Raw genomic sequence first — 6,813 nt, forward strand, 5'->3', positions numbered from 1 at the left:
TCCACGTAAGTATTATTATCCCAGTCAGCATGCCTATTCATCACTCGCCGGAGCTCCGGCGAGGACCTGCTCCAGACATATTGCAAACGAGAGGACCCAGATTTGCAAATTTTCCGGGGAGGGACTAATTTCAGACGGCGAGACAAAGACAGGGACCTATTAGATGATTAACCATTTTTATTTTATGAAATCACTTTTTTTATGGCAGTATCTTATGGAATCAATTTCGTTCACTTCCATACGAGGAAGAATATTTTTAGTACGTTGACAAATATTCCAATGGCTGAGGACTAAGGATGCAAATGCCAACACTATCCGGCCCTCATGCAACTATTTTTGGGTTAAGAAAGGTTATCATTCCACTTAGGCACGGTCTAGCATTATGAGTACAGGTTAAATTTTCCATTAAAGAGTGTGCAGAAATTAGTGATGGTAGGATCTGCAATTTTGTTACCGATGGTTCATGGATTACTAGTAGAATTTCCTTAGCTTATAAGGAGGAGTTGCAAATGAACTCGGTATTAAGTTTGTTTCAAGCTTTTTGCCCTCCAATTTGGTTTGGAAATGTAGCTTATTGATTATTTGTTTTGGCACTGGCTCTGGAAATTTTGTTCGTTCTCTTGGTGTGGTAAAATAATTATGATTCTTTTTTTCGCATTCTCCTTATGAGATTTAAACGACGCGATCAGATTATAATTTTTATTTTGCAACATAATGATTATGAGTTGGCGTCGACTTCATCTTCTTCGGCGCTTCTTAAAAAGATGTTTACTTTGGAAGTTTGTTACTTTGTCAAGGTGTAAAGAAACAACCTGGAGAGCTTGTCTCGTGAGCTTCTTTGGTGTGCTTTAGCCTTTAGAGCTAGAGCTGGAACAGTTCAAGTTCAACACGTTTTATTGTCCTATCTTGTGATTAAAAGGTTATGGTTTGCTTCCCCTATGGGGTTGACACTTGATAGGACTGTCTTTTCATGCTTCTTTAATTTTTTACAAGATTTTAATGCACAGACTGATCTTCATAGCATTGGTTATTTTATTGCTCTATCGGATTCTACTTGGCAAGCTAAGAATGGATTTCTCTTCCATCATAACTAGAGACAATGTTGTATTTGGTGCATTATGGTTTGGAACATTAGAGATTTGTTGGCTTAGAGATTGAGATGTGCGTCTGGTTCACACTTTCCGTGAGGGAAGTGCGTGTGCTGATTTATTCACCAAGGCTATGTTGTAATATTGTGTAATTCAGAATTAGTCCTTCAGATTTTATAAGGTTTAGAGTTTTAGTCCTTTAGTTTGTGAGCTGAGCTGGTTTTAGTCCTTAGCTAATGATTAGCTATAAATGTTGTAATATGCACTGTGATTGTGCGATCAATGCTAATAAAGTTTTTCCCTCTGTTCATTCTTCTTCTGATCTGAATGTGCTTTTCTTGACTTTCTTTCTTCTCTTACAAATTGATTGTTCCTAACATAGCATTGATTGTGATAATCAATTGCTTCAAGGTGGTTTCTGAGACTGAAATCCAACAGTGGTATCAAGAGCTTGACGATCCGGCGACCAGCGACGTGAGCCACCACCAGTGCACGGCGATCTACGGCGGAGTGTGGATCAGTCACAACGGAGGTGCTTGCTCCGTTGGTAGCTCCGGTGGAAGTGGACGCTTCTTTGAAGGTGATGGCTGGAATGAACGGCAATTTCCCAGCTTCGTTGCCGGTTCTTGACGGCAAGACTGATTGGGAACGTTGGAATACCCAGATGCTCGTAATCTTCGGGTTCCAAGATGTTCTGGAAATGGTGACTTCTGGGTTGGAGGCTCTACCGGCGGAACCCACGGCTGAGCAGAGAGCAGCTCACAAGGAATTGAAGAAGAAAGACATGAGGGCTTTGTTCATAATCCATCAATGCGTTAACCCTGCTAATTTTGAGAAAATTGCAGCGGCGAAAACGTCGAAAGAAGCCTGGGATATTCTGACCAAGAGTTACGAAGGTGTGGCAAAATTGAAGAAGGTCAAGTTGCAGACCCTCAGAAGACAATATGAAGCTCTGAAGATGGAGAAATCAGAGACGATTTCTAAGTTCTTTACTCGGCTTCAGACCTTGACAAACCAAATGAAGACGAATGGAGAGACCATGAATGATCAAATGCTTGTAGAAAAGGTTCTTCGATCTTTGACTACAAGATTTGATCATATAGTCACTACTATAGAGGAGTCTAAGGATCTTGAGACTATGAAGGTGGAAGAGCTTCAAGGGTCATTGGAGGCTCATGAAATGAGGCTAAACCTGCGAGATTCTGAGAGAGAAACTGAGCAGGCACTGTATGTTAGAGGCAGTACTAGCAAGAAGAAATGGGGTAGCAACTCTAAGACTTCCAAGGAGAAGAATTGGAAGAACAAAGGTGCTGGAAAATTTGCTAACAATGAGGATGATGGTGACTCCAAGAAGAAGGTGGATTCTAAGGAGAAAGGGTATGATAAAGACAAATGGAAGAAAGACAAAGGAAAGAAACAAAGTGTTCAGTGCTATGCTTGTAAGAAGTATGGCCACTATGCCTTTGAGTGCAAGAACAAGAAGAAGGGCAACAAGCAGGATGGTGAAGATCATGCATATTCTGCTCATGATGATGATGATTCTGATGAGGAACAGGTACTGTTTGCAGTTCCTGATGACCCTGTTAATTCTTGTTCTGGTAAATTGCTTAGAAATCCTAGTTGTGAAGTTAGTCATTCTGCTGTGAGTTCTCATAAACTTAGTGAGAATACCTGGTACTTAGACTCAGGGTGCTCCTCTCACATGTCTGGCCACAAAGAGTGGTTTGTGGATCTTGATGAGGAGAGGAAAAGCAGTGTGGGGTTTGCAGATAATAGCATCATCACTGCTGATGGTGTTGGTAAAATACTGGTGAAGAAAAAGAATGGTAGAAAAGCCTACATTCCAGAAGTCTTGTATGTCCCTAGTGTGAAGCACAATTTGATAAGTCTAGGGCAGCTATTAGAAAAAGGGTATTCTTGGAAGACTAAGGGGAAGAAGCTACTAGTGTATGATCCTAAGCATAATCTGATTTTGCAATCAGTATTGTCTGGAAATAAAACTTTCAGAGTTGATCTAGATACTAGTGGAGTACAATGTTTGTCTGCAAAGATTGAAGAGGTTGATAAATTGTGGCATCTTAGATATGGCCACTTGCACTTTAAAGGGCTTCATCAACTTCATCATGAAGATATGGTGAAAGGTCTACCTCTGATTAAGGGTTCAGGGCAAGTTTGTGAAGATTGCCTGTTGAGTAAGCAACCAAGGAATTCCTTTGCAAACAGCAAGCCAGTGGAGTCCAAGGTAGCTTTGGATGTGGTTTTCTCTGATGTGTGCGGGCCTTTTGAGGTTACATCATCAGGAGGGAATAAATATTTTGTTTCCTTCATTGATGATCACACAAGGATGATGTGGACTTACCTGCTGGAGAAAAAGTCAGAAGTGTTTGCTGTGTTCAGGAAATTCAAGGCCCTGGTTGAAAGACAGAGTGAGAAGAAAATCAAGGTATTGAGAACTGATGGTGGTGGTGAATATGTGTCCAAGGATATGAAGCAGTTTTGTGAGGAAGCTGGCATCTATCATGAGATCACAGCACCATATACTCCTCAGCACAATGGTGTGGCTGAGAGGAGAAATAGAACCATTGCTAATATGGTCAGGAGTATGTTGAAGAGCAAGGGTTTACCAGTCAAGCTATGGGGAGAAGCAGTTTCCACTGCCACCTATATACTGAATAGGTGTCCCACCAGGAAGTTAAAGTCTTTAACACCTTTAGAAGCTTGGACTGGAATCAAGCCTAGAGTGAGGCACTTAAGGGTATTTGGCTCAGTATGTTATAGACATTTACCTGATCAAAGGAGGAAAAAGCTTGATGACAAGAGTGAGAAGCTTTTGTTGGTAGGATATCACTCTACTGGAGCTTATAGGTTGTTGGATCCTATGACTAATAAAATAATAGTCAGCAGGGATGTAGTAGTTGATGAATCAGCTACTTGGGAATGGAATGAAGATAAATCAGAAGCTTCTAGTTCCAAGATCAGCTATGACTTTCCTGAGTTGAATGTTGACATAGGGAATGAGGGTCATACTGAAGCAGTACCACAAGTGTTGGTACCTCCAGAAGCTACTGTGAACCAGAGAAGTCAGAGGGTTAGACAATCTTCCACGAGACTCAGTGATTATGTTCTTTTTCCTGACAGTGAAGTCACAAATGAAGATGAGTTGGTACATCTATCACTGTTTGTGGAAGCTGAGCCAGTGAGTTTGGAACAAGCTTTCAAACATGAGAACTGGGTTAATGCAATGAAGGAAGAACTCAGTTCTATTGAAAGGAACAAGACTTGGAGCTTAGTTAATCTACCAAAGGGGAAGAGTCCAATCTCAGTTAAATGGATCTTCAAGACAAAGTTGAAACCAGATGGTTCAGTGTCAAGATACAAGGCTAGGCTTGTAGCTAGGGGATTTCAACAGAAGGAAGGTCTTGACTATACAGATGTTTTTGCACCAGTGGCTAGAATGGAGACTGTGAGGTTGGTTGTAGCTACTGCTAGTTTGAAAGACTGGAAGTTACATCAACTTGATGTGAAATCAGCATTTCTCAATGGTCCTCTTGATGAAGAGGTCTATGTTAAACAGCCACCAGGGTTTGAAAGTCCAGAGAATGAAGATAAAGTGTTTAGGCTACATAAAGTACTTTATGGTCTCAAGCAAGCCCCTCGGGCTTGGAACAAGAGGATTGACTCGTTCCTTAGCAAACTGGGATTTCTGAAATGTACATCTGAGCATGGAGTGTATGTTCAGAAGTCTAAGAAGGTTGGACTGCTGATTGTGTGTTTATATGTAGATGATCTTTTGGTCACAGGAAGTGATGAGAATGAGATAGCAAAATTCAAGAGTAATATGCAAGCTGAGTTTGAGATGAGTGACATGGGTGAACTTTCATATTTTCTGGGAATTGAGTTTCTCAGAACTGAGAAAGGGATTTTCATGTGTCAGAAAAAGTATGCAGTGGATGTATTGAAAAGATTCAATTTAGCTGAGTGTAATTAAGTTACTACTCCAGTGGATTGCAGTGTGATATTGACAAAGACTGATCAAGGAAAGCATGTAGATGGAACATTGTTTAAGCAGATAGTGGGTTCATTGAGATACCTTTGTTGTAGCAGACCTGAAATCAGTTATGGGGTTGGTTTAATAAGCAAGTTTATGGAAGATCCCAAAGAGACTCATTTCCTGGCAGCAAAAAGGATACTTAGGTATATCAAGGGAACCCTTGACCATGGAGTTTTATTTCCTAAGAAGGCTTACAATGTGAAATGTGAAGTGACAGGCTATGTAGATTCAGATTGGAGTGGAGACAAGGATGATAGGAAGAGTACTACTGGATATGTGTTCTTATGTGGTGATGCACCAGTGTCTTGGTGTTCCAAGAAGCAGCCGATTGTGGCTCTTTCCTCTTGTGAAGCTGAATATGTAGCAACTTCGTTTAGTGCTTGTCAGGCTCTATGGTTAAGCATGTTAATGGAAGAGATGGGTCTGAGAAGCTCTAATGTGATGAAGCTGATGATAGATAATAAGTCAGCTATAGACTTGGCTAAGCATCCTGTGGCACATGGAAGAAGCAAGCATATTGAAACTAGGTTTCATTTCCTAAGGGATCAGGTGACTAAAGGAGCTTTGGAGTTAGTTCATTGTCCAACTGAAAAACAACTTGCAGATTTGTTTACTAAACCTTTGAGGGTTGAGAGGTTCAATGCACTGTGTAGAGGATTGAACATTATGTCTGCAACTGAAATTCTGAATTAGGAGGGAATGTTGTAATATTGTGTAATTCAGAATTAGTCCTTCAGATTTTATAAGGTTTAGAGTTTTAGTCCTTTAGTTTGTGAGCTGAGCTGGTTTTAGTCCTTAGCTAATGATTAGCTATAAATGTTGTAATATGCACTGTGATTGTGCGATCAATGCTAATAAAGTTTTTCCCTCTGTTCATTCTTATTCTGATCAATGTGCTTTTCTTGACTTTCTTTCTTCTCTTACAAATTGATTGTTCCTAACATAGCATTGATTGTGATAATCAATTGCTTCAAGGTGGTTTCTGAGACTGAAATCCAACAGGCTAGAGCTCTCCAATAGGTAGATTTTCGTCTCCTCCTGGTTAAAGATCTCCTTCCTGAATTATACCCTCTCCTTCGGGCAGATGTGTCAGGACTAATTAGGAACTAGCTTCCTTAGAGATTAGGGGCCTCGGTGTTTTTTTTTTTCTTTTTCTATTGTTTTCTTTTCTTTGAAAGCTTTGTATAAAAAAATTATAATCTGTGAATAGTTTTTTAAAATTCAAAGGTAAATTATTTTTAGAGTTTTATTTTTAAAAAATTCAGTGTCATTATTTAGTTGAATAATATTAATATTAATAACTGCACGTGTGAAACAAATCATGTGGATGTTGTCATGTTTGGGTATTTCTATGCTTAACAGATTCAATTTAGATGAATCTACCTCTTAGACTCTTTCAGATTCATTTTGACAAAGTTTAGTGTTCTCGTGGGATGACGAAAGATGTCATTAAACAGAATTAATTTTGACTTTCTCTTGTAACCAAAAAAACTTAATTTTCCTTAATTTTCTAGTTTACTTCATGTGTTGTCATATGTCGACATTGAAATTGACTTTCACATGTCAATTACATCTCCTAATTTTAAGCTAATTCTGTTAAGATTTTCTTGCTAGCAGTAGCACTCTCACTCTATATATATATATATACATCACACCCTTGGCATTGCTGAATTT

The sequence above is a fragment of the Lotus japonicus genome, chromosome 1 (genome assembly GCF_012489685.1).
Source record: "Lotus japonicus ecotype B-129 chromosome 1, LjGifu_v1.2".
Classification (NCBI taxonomy): domain Eukaryota; kingdom Viridiplantae; phylum Streptophyta; class Magnoliopsida; order Fabales; family Fabaceae; genus Lotus; species Lotus japonicus.